Below are 14,065 nucleotides of genomic sequence, written 5' to 3' on the forward strand. Positions count from 1 at the left end.
CTATAACCACTTCTATTCAAATTGTACTGGAGGTCCTGGCCAGCACACTAAAGCAAGAAAATAAATAAAAGACATAAAGATTAGAAAGGAAGATATAAACATACAATGTCATTTAGTAGTCAAGAAAATATGAAATAAAACCACACTCACTAGAATGACTAAAAAGGAAAAGATAATACTGGATGTGAGAATGTGGAGTGACTGAAATTCTCATACAATCCTGATGAGATATAACTGATATAATCACTTTGGAACCTGGTTAGCAATATTTACTAAGGGTGACCATATACACACCCCATAACCCAGTGATCCTACTCCTAGGTATATGCCCAACACAAATGCTAATATATGTTTACGAAAAGGCATATACAGTAACGTTCATTTCATAAAAGCTATTTGTAATAGCTTTTTTGTAATAAATAGCTACAACTATTTGTAATAGTTAAACTGGAAACAACCCAAATGTCATTAACAGAAGAATCATAAATAAATTGTAGTATATTCACAGGATTCGATACTACACATCAATGAGAAGAAATGCCTCACAACTGCATACAACAATACGGATGGATTCTGTAAACATTATGCTGAGGAGAATAAACCAGACACAAAAGAGCACATACCCTTTTGGTTCCATTTATAGAAAGGTCTAAAACAGGTGAAACTAATCTATGGTGATAGAAGTCAGAATCTTGATTGCCTTTGGGCCCTGAGTAGGAGGCCCAAGGAGACTTTCTCAGGTGCTGGGAATGTTCTGTTTCTTGATTTCGGTGCTGATTACATGGGTGGTTACTTAGTAACAATTCATTGAGAGCTGTACATTTATGCCTATTGTACTTTTCTTTATATGTGTTATGCTTCCATTTTTTAAAGTTTTTAAAAATGAAAAAGTAAAACAAGCAGTCAGAATGTTTCACATAATGGGAGGCAAAAGTGGGATTTGGGAGCTGTGGGAGCTGGAAGATGTCAAGGCCAGTGTGGGGAGAGGTGGTGATACCCAGGATAAGTGTGGAAGAAGTGGAAGTGAGTTGGAAGAAGTTTAAGAGGCAACATAGTATGGTGGCTAAGAGCACTGACTTTGGCTCCAGGCTGCTGGGGTTTGAATCTGTGTCTCTTAACTTCCTTGCACCTCAAGTTCCTTATCTGTTAAATGAGGTAGTAATAGTGCTTACAACATAGGGTTGTGAAGATAAATGAGGTAATATTTGTAAAGTGTTCATAATAAAGTCGACATAAAATTAATACCATGAGCATCTTGATTAAATAAAAAATGGTGCCTAGGTAAGTGAAACAGCCTGTACAAAGGCTTGAAGGTCCCAGAAGGCAAGATGCATTTGGAGCATGGCAGAAGCAATTTGTTGTGGCTTGGGTGAAGGATACTCCTCTGACATGGGCCAGACCCTTAATGCCAGGCTAAGGCTCTCAGACTTTCTCTTGAACACAGAGATATTGACCTGGGCTCCTGCTATCTTGATTTGCCCTTAGTTGGCCTCCAACTCATGTCCTTCTAAGGCCTCGGGAGAAAGGATTGCTCTGTTGAGGTCGTTGGAGATGACAGGGAACCGCGATGAGGAAAGAAGGGCTTGCAAAAGAGGGTGGGAGACGCCAGCTGGACTCAAGCCCCCCACCCTACCCTCCACCCTGAAGTAACCTTCCTCCCTTAGGAGGGGAAAGAAAGAGTTCTTCAAAAAAGGCATGTCTCTATGAGATAAGCACATAGCATCCAATAGGCAGAGCTGTAGGTGGAGAAGACAGGGGAAGCTGCGTAATACACTTCTAGCCACAGTCCCCCATTTTTAATCAACTCCAACATTCCAGGAATGGGAGAACCCTGGTTCCCTTCTGCCTGTACCATTCTGTTTACATCCCCTGAGCAGGTGAGGAGATAAGCACATTTTAGAGGATTTTAAAAGTTCCTTATTTCCTCCCGTTTCTTTCTCTGAAATTACAGTACTGCACCACCAGGTGGGCAAAAGCACCTTAGTGGGTTCCTGTGGTCTGCTTAACAAGTCCAGGCTGCATTGGATTGGGAGAAAGAGTGCCATGTATTACTATTCAATTATGATTTGAAAAATTTAACATTTTAAAGTGTGAAATGTAATATACAGATAAAAATGTGCATGAGATGTATACATACAGACTAACAAATAGTTATAAAGTGAACACCCATGTAACTAACCACTGCTCAGCTCAAGAAATAGAATATTAACAGTATCCAGAAGCCCCTAGCATTAATGAGTCTTTTGTTTTAAAAAACAAAAAACACATACTTATCATAAGGAATGTTCTACTTGGTGTCTAAACAGTTGGGAGTGGTTTGGTACATTTCTCACCCATGTTTAACTGTCCTAGTTACTGAATCTAAACAAGGCTTTTACCCCAGCCTTGAATAAAAATGCTTCTTTCCAACTTATTCTGGAATTTTTCTTAGTTGGGGCCCCCTTTCATTCTCTCAACAAACTTTAACTTTTTTATTATGAACATTTCAAACATACAAACAGGGAGTAGTATCATAAATACAGACACACACAACCACGATTGGATAATGAATAAGATTCTGCCATATTTGTTTAATCTATTCCATTTTTTCTTTCATTGAAGTACTTAAAAGCAAATCTCAGACACTGAATCATACCCATATATATTTCAGTATGCATTTCTAAAAAAGGAGTTAATTTAATAAAACCACCATTCCATTATTACACTTAATCCCTTGGTAATGTCTAATAATAAATAAGCAATCCATAATTACCCAATAGTTTTTATAATCAAATGAATTTTTACAGTGGGTTTGTTCTAATCAGAACACACTGCATTATTTGATATGTCTCTTGATGGTCCCTTAATCTAGAGCAGGTCCTCTCTTCGCGCTTTTTGTGTCATGCCCTTGACTTATTGCAGTTGTGCTGTAGAAGGACTCATCTTCTGAATTTGTCTGTTTGCTCCCTTGTAGTGTCATTTAACATGTTCTCTACTCCCCATTTTTCCTGGAGATAGAAGTTAGCTCTGAGAACTCTATTGCATCCGGGTTATTATTATTATTATTACTAAGAACACTTCAAAGGCGGTGCTGTGAGATTCCTATTTCATCATACCAGGAGTCATATAATATCTGGTCGTCCTGTTTTTTATGATGTTAAGATTCATCAGTGGGTTAAGGTGGTAATAGTCTGATACCCCCATGGAAAATTTCCCCATCAGCCTTTCATTTAATGATTTCATCTATTGATGATAGTTGCCTGGATCAGTTATTTCATTAGGACTTGCAGAGTGGTCATTTTTCTAAAATTCTATCACTTTTCTACATTTATTAACTGGCGTTTTTATATAAGTAAAAACGTTCCTTCATCAACTCAGGCTATTGGGTTACCCAAAATACAGTTAATACAGGAAAAACAAGATATAGATGTAATTCTGTCATTATAAATGCCAATTTTAGAGCAAGGAATTGATGCCCTACGGTTCTAGTGGTTCAAATGAGGTTTTTGGTTAAACTTCTTTTTTGCTTCTTCTTATTTTTAGTGTCATTATGAACTCATGGGTTTGTTGTTGTTGTTTTATTTTGGCTGCTCCAGGTCTTAGTTGCGGCACGTGGGATCTTTGTTGCGGGATCTTTAGTTGTGGCATGCGGGCTTCTTAGTTGCGGCATGCGAACTCTTAGTTGTGGCATGCATGTGCGATCTAGTTCCCCAAGCAGGGATCGAACCCGGGCCCCCTGCATTGGGAGCGCATAGTCTTACCCACTGGACCACCAGGGAAGTCCCAAACACATGGTTTTTATTTTTTAAAAGTATATTTAGTGTTTCGATCCATTGCAATTATTATTCTATTTGATGTTCAAATTGTCCCTCATTTGGCCATTGGGAACCCCTTCAAGTTTGCTCCTGTACCTTTTTGACATGAGACTAGTAAAACTTTGATAGTTTTCATGGTTTCTAGTATGAAAAGATGTTCCAGGCTCATAGTAGACATTTACTGCTCCAGATCTAAAATCAGCCATTTCTCCAAGGAGTCCTGGTTCTTTTTAGTTGGGATATATTTGGACAAGGTAAGGGTGCTAGGTGTGTGTATTGATAGTGGGTGTCACTGCTTCTTGGTATTTTCAGTGAACAGAGCAAGAAAATTTTTTCTTTGAGAGAAACAAAAAAGTCATTGGATCATATTGATATTTCCAATTCAAAATGAATATTCCAAGTTGTTAATGCAATTTAAAAATTTTATACTTCAAAAGTGGCACTTTTATATGGAAAACCTTGGTTCCTAACAGCATTTATATAATGGCTTCTTTGCAGTAAAGTAACAAAACCAATATTTCTACCAGCAATTAGACTCCTGAAAGAAGTCTAAGATTTCTTAGCAGCTCTATTTGTCCTTGGAATATATTCCATTAAGGGCATGCGTTCAAAACACGGTGTTCTAAATTTGCTGGAAATAATATTTTATCTTTGGAAGCTATGTCATGAATGTGATATAGCTAGGTTTTTTCAGTCCCGTTTGTTTTCAATTTTGGGGGATTGTTTTTAAAATTTTTCGTCGAATTTTTGAATATGTAAAACATTTTTATGTTTTCAGTATATAGGCTAAACTATATAACTTCCATCCTGTCCTTACACCCTGTTATGCTCTCTCCCTCATAGGTCACTTTTTAAAAATGAGTTTTTGGTTTATCCTTCCAGTGTTGCTCTTTGAAACTATAAGTATCTACCTATATGCTTATATATGTATATCTATATATACTTATATATCATACTTATACTTTGCATTCCCCCCTTTCTTATGCAAAGGTAGAGACTGGATATACTGTTTTACACCTTATGCAAGTTTCTATTGAGTGCTTATTATGTTCCCAGCACTGTGCTGAGGTACTTAGGCAAGAGTGATCCCACTTATCACCATGTTCTAGTGTATTTTTGCGGTATTACAGTTAATTAGAACTGCTGCTCTTATCTCTGTCTCTCAGGAGACAGTGCTCCTGGGTATCACCTCAGTGCGACTTATTTATCTCCCACTATCTCGCAACAAACACTGACAATGACAAACACTTGTCCCTCAGCATGTCAAAGGAATAAACATATTTTTAATTACACAAGTGATGCAACATGCACACTGTGATATGCTCAAACTACACAGAAGTGTATGGAATAACAAGCCATGGTTTGCCCTCACTCTCGCCCCATCCCACTGCACTTGGCTGAAACAATTATTCCTACTGTGGTTGCCAAATGGTGATTTTCTAATCCTATTATTCCTTCTACATTTATTAGTTCACATTCTACAATAAGGAAGAGTTCTCTTTCTTTTCCTTCCTTCCTTCATTCATTTATTCATTCATTTAGTTTTGTCATATGGATTTGTGGATTCTTATTTTATCCAATAAGTTATAAACTGCTACATTCATTATTTATTTTGTTGCCCAAATTGTCCCAGAATTTGACAAGGGGAGTCCTTTCAAGCTTGCTTTTTTGTCCTTTTGATATGTCAATCGTCCTTTGAGCATTCCCTTACTTTCTGGAACATCAAGGTGTTTCAGGCTCATCTTGTACTTTTCCTGCCCCAGCTCTGGAATCAACCATTTCTCCAAGAATCCAGCCTTGGTTCCTTTTGGTAGAGATACCAAAATAGGGGCATGAAGCGTGCTCATTGCTGCAATTAGGAGTCACTGAATTATAGTCCATCTCAGTGGACAGAGCTGGTGTGTATGTATATATTCCTAAGCACATACACACACATTATCTATCTATCTATCCATCTATCTATCATCTATCAACCATCTATCTATATCTATCTATCTATGAAATCTCTGTATCACCTTAAAATCATGAATTCATACTGGTACTCCAACTCTTATCTCAAACCACAAGATTCATTCTAGCCTTCCCCCCTTTCCAAATTTCTAACTCCCTTCTCTCACAGTGAGAAATCTGGTTCTCATTATCCATAATATATTTACTTATTTGTTCAATCCTAGGATATGCATATAGTTGTTTCAGAACTGCTAACCCACTACTGTGAAAAATAAAGCTACTAACTAGGGTTTAATATTTGTTTACAGTTTTTATTTTGTTTTTCCCCTTCAGTGTAGTTGTTATTCATTTGAAATAGACTCATTTGTTTCCATTTGTATTTCATTTTGTTTCTCCCCCATCCTTTTTGATTGATTGACTATGTAGAACATTAATATGAATTTTAAATATTGAAGTATAGTCAATTTACACTGTTGTGTTAGTTTCAGGTATACAGCAAAGTGATTCAGTTATACATATATACATACACCTATTCTTTTTCAGATTCTTTTTTATTATAGGGTATTACAAGATACTGAGTATAGTTCCCTGTGCTATACAGTAGGTCCTTTTTGTTTATCTATTTTATATACAGTAGTGTGTATCTGTTAATCCTAAACTCCCAATCAACCCCTCCCCCATTCCCCATTTGGTAGCCATATATTTGTTTTCTATGTCTGTGACTCTATTTCTGTTTTGTAAATAAGTTCATTTGTAGAATTTTATAGATTCCACATATAAGTGATATCACATGATATTTGTTTTTCTCTTTCTGACTTACTTCACTTAGCATGTTAATCTCTAGGTCCATCCATGTTGCTGCAAATGGCATTATTTCATTCTTTTTTATGGCTGAGTAATATTCTGCTGCATATATATCACATCTTCTTTATCCATTCATCTGTCGATGGACATTTAGGTTGCTTCCATGTCTTAGCTATTGTGAATAGTGCTGCTATGAACACTGGGGTGCATTTTCAAATTAGAGTTTTCATCTCTTCCGGATATATGCCCAGGTGTGGGATTGTAGGATTATATGGTAGCTCTATTTTTAGTTTTTTAAGGAACCTCCATACTGTTCTCCATAGTGGCTGCACCAGTTTACAGTCCCATCAACAGTGTAGAAGGGTAACATGATTTTAAAAGTCAAAGCCATACAAAGTATTATATCCAGAGAAGTGTCACTCCCCTATCCCCTGTACCCCATTCCCATCCTCCCATCCTTTTCACCCTATTCCTGCTCATCCCCTGTAGGTAATAAATCCCACTAGTTTCTGATTTACACTTAGTGTATTTCTTTTTGCACAAATGAACAATACATTTTTTTCATTTCTACTTCTTTCTTACATAAAAGATAGCATACTATTGATACTCTATTGCACTTTGGTTTTCTTTGGCACTATTTGCTTTACAAAATATATCCTGAAAATGTATGTACTTATAAAAACATTTTAACGGTTAAATATAACATACATACAGAAAAGTTCAGAAAACATATATCCACTTTTTAAGAATAATTATAATTCAAACACCTGTATAAACACCACACAGGTTAAGAAACAGAACATTGCTAACACCCTAGAAGTCTTCTGCGTGACTTTTGCTAATCATAGCTCCCCCTCTCTCACCCTGAATTTTATGCTATTTACTTCCTTGCTTTTCTTTATGGTTAATCATCTTAGTTTAGTTTTGCTTTTATTCAAGTATAACACATATACCAAAGTGCACAAAAATTATGGACAACTTGATGAGTTTTCACAAACCAAACATACCAGATTCAAGAAACAGATCATGACCAGTACCCCAGAAGGCCCACCTGTGCCCCCTCCTAATCACTTTCTACCTCAGGGTAGCCACTATTTTGATTTCTAAGGGTGTGGTTTGGTTTTGCACTTTATATAAATGGAAAACTAATAGAGTATATGCTTCTTTTATTTAATTATGCTTGTGCAATTTATCCACTCTGTTGACTGAAGAGATAGTTCATTTTTATGGCCGAATGGCATCCTATTGTATGAATATGTCACAATTTCAAAAATCTGTTTCATTGGCACTGTTGGAAACTTGAGTTGTATACACATAGCTTGTAAAAGAGGGGAAAAAATAACCAGAAGATCATAGCCCTGCAGGTGAGACAGACAGATGAGGCAGAGAGTTGCAGCATAAGCTCTCCATGAGAGTTATACATGTGGGGTTATGGATAGATGGACTTTGAGATGTTGAGGAAAGTTTTGAAGGACAAGAAGATATAATGTCCTTAAGAGGATATAGGGAGAGAGAGGGGGGAGGGAGGGAGGGAGGGAGGGAGGGAGGGAGGGAGGGAGGGAGGGAGAGAGAGAGAGAGAGATTCTAGGCAGGGGAGATCTAGGAACTGGTACCATTTTGGGAAGGCTGGGTCAGAAGGCACTGCATTTAGAGGTGGAGGGGAGAAATGAGGTTGTAGGGTAGATTGGTAAGGCAAAGAACATGTCACAAAAATCCTAGGGTGCTAGATTAAGAACATGAGACTTTATCCCTTAGGGGACTGGGATGCTACTGAAAATCTTTTTCTCCTCCTCCTTAATTTCCTCCTTTATTTTTTAAGCATGGGCATTATATGACCTATTTTGCAGTTTAGAAGGATTCAACCAGCAGTGGGCAGGGAAGATGGATTGGAGGGTTAAGAGCAGGAGGCAGGGAGACCTGTGAGGAAGCCATAGCAACATTCATATTGGTGGTTATGCCTGAAAGCCCTGGAGTGGGGCTTCCAAATTTTCTCCAGCCCAGTTCTCTCTTCTGATCTCCAGTCTCTCATATCCAGCTTTCTACTCAATATCCCCATTTGAATGTCTAATAGGCATTCTCAAACTCAACACAACCAAAACTGAACTCCTGACCTTACCCCTAAAACCAGCTCCTCCTGCAGTCTTTCTCGTATCATGTTCCATCCTTATGGCTGCTCAGGCCTCATTCTTAGAGTTTTTCTTCACTCCTCCCTCTCTTTCACACCCCACATCCTGAAGTCTACTAATCTATTTGTTTGTACTTCCTAGATTTCATATAAATAGAATCACACAATATGTTTTCTTTTTTTGTCCAGCTACTTTCACTCAGCATAATTAGTTTGAGATTCGTCCTTGCAGTTGTGTGTGTCAATAGATCATTCCTTTTAGTGCTGAGTAGTATTCCACTGTATTTATATACCAGAATTTCTTTTCTTTTTAACATGTTTATTGGGGTATAATTGCTTTACAATGGTGTGTTAGTTTCTGCTTTATAACAAAGTGAATCAGTTATACATATACATATGTTCCCATATATCTTCCCTCTTGCGTCTCCCTCCCTCCCACCCTCCCTATCTCACCCCTCTAGGTGGTCACAAAGCACCGAGCCGATCTCCCTGTGCTATGCGGCTGCTTCCCACTAGCTATCTACCTTACGTTTGGTAGTGTATATATGTCCATGCCTCTCTCTCGCTTTGACACAGCTCACCCTTCCCCCTCCCCATATTCTCAAGTCAGTTCTCCAGTAGGTCTGTGATTTTATTTCTGTCTTACCCCTAAGTTCTTCATGACATTTTTTTCCCTTAAATTCCATATATGTGTGTTAGCATACGGTATTTGTCTTTCTCTTTCTGACTTACTTCACTCTGTATGACAGACTCTAGGTCTATCCACCTCATTACAAATAGCTCAATTTCGTTTCTTTTTATGGCTGAGTAATATTCCATTGTATATATGTGCCACATCTTCTTTATCCATTCATCCAATGATGGGCACTTAGGTTGTTTCCATCTCCGGGTTATTATAAATAAAGCTGCAATGAACATTTTGGTACATGACTCTTTTTGGATTATGGTTTTCTCAGGGTATATGCCCAGAAGTGGGATTGCTGAGTCATATGGTAGTTCTATTTGTAGTTTTTTAAGGAACCTCCGTACTGTTCTCCATAGTGGCTGTACCAATTCACATTCCCACCAGCAGGGCAAGAGTGTTCCCTTTTCTCCACACCCTCTCCAGCATTTATTGTTTCTAGATTTTTTGATGATGGCCATTCTGACCGGTGTGAGATGATATCTCATTGTAGTTTTGATTTTCTCTAATGATTAATGATGTTGAGCATTCTTTCATGTGTTTGTTGGCAGTCTCTATATCTTCTTTGGAGAAATGTATATTTAGGTCTTCTGCCCATTTTCGGATTGGGTTGTTTGTTTTTTTCTTATTGAGCTGCATGAGCTGCTTGTAAATTTTGGAAATTAATCCTTTGTCAGTTGCTTCATTTGCAAATATTTTCTCCCATTCTGAGGGTTGTCTTTTGGTCTTGATTATGGTTTCCTTTGTTGTGCAAAAGCTTTGAAGTTTCATTAGGTCCCATTTGTTTATTTCTGTTTTTATTTCCATTTCTCTAGGAGGTGGGTCAAAAAGGATCTTGCTGTGATTGATGTCATAGAGTGTTCTGCCTATGCTTTCCTCTAAGAGTTTGATAGTTTCTGGCCTTACATTTAGGTCTTTAATCCATTTTGAGCTTATTTTTGTGTATGGTGTTAGGGAATGATCTAATCTCATATTTTTACATGTACCTGTCCAGCTTTCCCAGCACCACTTATTGTAGAGGCTGTCCTTTCTCCACTGTACATTCCGTCCTCCTTTATCAAAGATAAGGTGACCATATGTGTGTGGGTTTATCTCTGGGCTTTCTATCCTGTTCCATTGATCTATCTTTCTGTTTTTGTGCCAGTACCATACTGTCTTGATTACTGTAGCTTTGTAGTATCGTCTGAAGTCAGGGAGCCTGATTCCTCCAGCTCTGTTTTTCATTCTGAAGATTGCTTTGGCTATTCGGGGTCTTTTGTGTTTCCATACAAATTGTGAAATTTTTTGTTCTAGTTCTGTGAAAAATGCCAGTGGTAGTTTGATAGGGATTGCATTGAATCTGTACATTGCTTTGGGTAGTAGAGTCATTTTCACAATGTTGATTCTTCCCATCCAAGAACATGGTATATCTCTCCATCTATTTGTCTCATCTTTACTTTCTTATATCAGTGTCTTATAAATTTCTGCATACAGGTCTTTTGTCTCCTTAGGTAGGTTTATTCCTAGATATTTTATTTTTTTTGTTGCAATGGTAAATGGGAGTGTTTTCTTGATTTCACTTTCAGATTTTCCATCATTAGTGTATAGGAATGCAAGAGATTTCTGTGCATTAATTTTGTATCCTGCAACTTTACCAAATTCATTGATTAGGTCTAGTAGTTTTCTGGTAGCATGCTTAGGATTCTCTATGTACAGTATCATGTCATCTGCAAACAGTGACAGCTTTACTTCTTCTTTTCCGATTTGGATTCCTTTTATTTCCTTTTCTTCTCTGATTGCTGTGGGTAAAACTTCCAAAACTATATTGAATAAGAGTGGTGAGAGTGGGCAACCTTGTCTTGTTCCTGATCTTAGTGGAAATGCTTTCAGTTTTTCACCAATGAGGATGATGTTGGCTTGGGTTTGTCATATATGGCCTTTACTATGTTGAGGGAAGTTCCCTCTATGCCTACTTTCTGCAGGGCTTTTATCATAAATGGGTGTTGAATTTTGTCAAAAGCTTTCTCTGCATCTATTGAGATGGTCATATGGTTTTTCTCCTTCAATTTGTTAATATGGTTTATCACATTGATAGATTTGCGTATATTGAAGAATCCTTGCATTCCTGGAATAAACCCCTCTTGATCATGGTGTATGATCCTTTTAATGTGCTGTTGCATTCTGTTTGCTAGTATTTTGTTGAGGATTTTTGCATCTATGTTCATCACTGATATTGGCCTGTAGTTTTCTTTCTTTGTGACATCTTTGTCTGGTTTTGGTATCAAGGTGATGGTGGCCTCGTAGAATGAATTTGGGAGTGTTCCTCCCTCTGGTATATTTTGGAAGAGTTTGAGAACGATAGGTGTTAGCTCTTCTCTAAATGTTTGATAGAATTTTCCTGTGAAGCCATCTGGTCCTGGGCTTTTGTTTGTTGGAAGAATTTTAATCACAGTTTCAATTTCAGTGCTTGTGATTGGTCTGTTCATATTTTCTATTTCTTCCTGATTCAGTCTTGGCAGGTTGTGCATTTCTAAGAATTTGTCCATTTCTTCCAGGTTGTCCATTTTATTGGCATAGAGTTGATTGTGGTAATCGCTCATGATCTTTTGTATTTCTGCAGTGTCAGTTGTTACTTCTCTTTTTCATTTCTAATTCTATTGATTTGTCTTCTCCCTTTTTTTCTTGATGAGCCTGGCTAATGGTTTATCAATTTTGTTTATCTTCTCAAAGAACAAGCTTTTAGTTTTATTGATCTTTGCTATCGTTTCCTTCATTTCTTTTTCATTTATTTCTGATCTGATTTTTATGATTTCTTTCCTTCTGCTAACATTGGGGTTTTTTTGTTCTTCTTTCTCTAATTGCTTTAGGTGCAAGGTTAGGTTGTTTATTCGAGATGTTTCCTGTTTCTTAGGGTAGGCTTGTATTGCTATAAACTTCCCTCTTAGAACTGCTTTTGCTGCATCCCATAGGTTTTGGGTCGTCGTGTCTCCATTGTCATTTGTTTCTAGGTATTTTATTATTTCCTCTTCGATTACTTCAGTGATCACTTTGTTCTTAAGTAGTGTATTGTTTAGCCTCCATGTGTTTGTATTTTTTACAGATCATTTCCTATAATTGATATCTAGTCTCATGGCGTTGTGGTCGGAAAAGATACTTGATACGATTTCAATTTTCTTAAATTTACCAAGGCTTGATTTGTGACCCAAGATATTATCTATCCTGGAGAATGTTCCATGAGCACTTGAGAAAAATGTGTATTCTGTTGTTTTTGGATGGAGTGTCCTATAAGTATCAATTAATTCCATCTTGTTTAATGTATCATTTAAAGCTTGTGTTTCCTTATTTATTTTCATTTTGGATGATCTGTCCATGGGTGAAAGTGGGGTGTTAACGTCCCCTACTATGAATGTGTTACGGTCGATTTCCCCTTTTATGGCTATTAGTATTTGCCTTATGTATTGAGGTGCTCCTATGTTGGGTGCATAAATATTTACAATTGTTATATCTTCTTCTTGGATCCATCCCTTGATCATTATGTAGTGTCCTTCTTTGTCTCTTCTAATAGTCTTTATTTTAAAGTCTATTTTGTCTGATATGAGAATTGGTACTCCAGCTTTCTTTTGGTTTCCATTTGCATGGAATATCTTTTTCCATCCCCTTACTTTCAGTCTGTATGTGTCTCTAGGTCTGAAGTGGGTCTCTTGTAGACAGCATATATAAGGGTCTTGTTTTTGTATCCATTCAGCCAATCTGTGTCTTTTGGTGGGAGCATTTAGTCCATTTACATTTAAGGTAATTATCGATATGTATGTTCCTATTCCCATTTTCTAAATTGTTTTGGGTTCGTTATTGTAGGTCTTTTCCTTCTCTTGTGTTTCTTGCCTAGAGAAGTTCTTTTAGCATTTGTTGTAAAGCTGCTTTGGTGGTGCTGAATTCTCTCAGCTTTTGCTTGTCTGTAAAGGTTTTAATTTCTCCATCAAATCTGAATGAGATCCTTGCTGGGTAGAGTAATCTTGGTTGCAGGTTTTTCTCCTTCATCACTTTCAGTATGTCCTGCCACTCCTTTCTGTCTTGCAGAGTTTCTGCTGAGAGATCAGCTGTTAACCTTATGGGGATTCCCTTGTGTGTTATTTGTTGTTTTTCCCTTGCTGCTTTTAAATATGCTTTCTTTGTATTTGATTTTTGACAGTTTGATTAATATGTGTCTTGGCATATTTCTCCTTGGATTTATCCTGTATGGGACTCTCTGTGCTTCCTGCACTTGATTAACTATTTCTTTTCCCATATTCGGGAAGTTTTCAACTATAATCTCTTCAAATATTTTCTCAGTCCCTTTCTTTTTCTCTTCTTCTTCTGGAACCCCCATAATTCGAATGTTGGTGCGTTTAATGTTGTCCCAGAGGTCTCTGAGACTGTCCTCAGTTCTTTCCATTCTTTTTTCTTTATTCTGCTCTGCAGTAGTTATTTCCACTATTTTATCTTCCAGGTCACTTATCCGTTCTTCTGCCTCAGTTATTCTGCTATTGATCCCATCTAGAGTATTTTTAATTTCACTTATTGTGTTGTTCATCATGGTTTGTGTCATCTTTAGTTCTTCTAGGTCCTTGTTAAATGTTCATTGCGTTTTGTCTATTCTATTTCCAAGATTTTGGATCATCTTTACTATCATTATTCTGAATTCTTTTTCAGGTAGACTGCCTATTTCCTCTTCATTTGTTAGGTCTGGTGCGC

The 14,065-nt window shown here is 37.3% G+C and overlaps 1 pseudogene; it reads left to right on the forward strand.

The window, feature by feature from the left end:
* LOC149744318 (uncharacterized) overlaps nucleotides 1-14,065 on the forward strand; it is a 37,247-nt pseudogene that overhangs the window by 1,840 nt on the left and 21,342 nt on the right.

This window comes from Delphinapterus leucas, chromosome X, assembly GCF_059928025.1.
Source record: "Delphinapterus leucas isolate spDelLeu-1000000601 "Yukka" chromosome X, BTC_Dleu_Yukka2, whole genome shotgun sequence".
Taxonomy (NCBI): domain Eukaryota; kingdom Metazoa; phylum Chordata; class Mammalia; order Artiodactyla; family Monodontidae; genus Delphinapterus; species Delphinapterus leucas.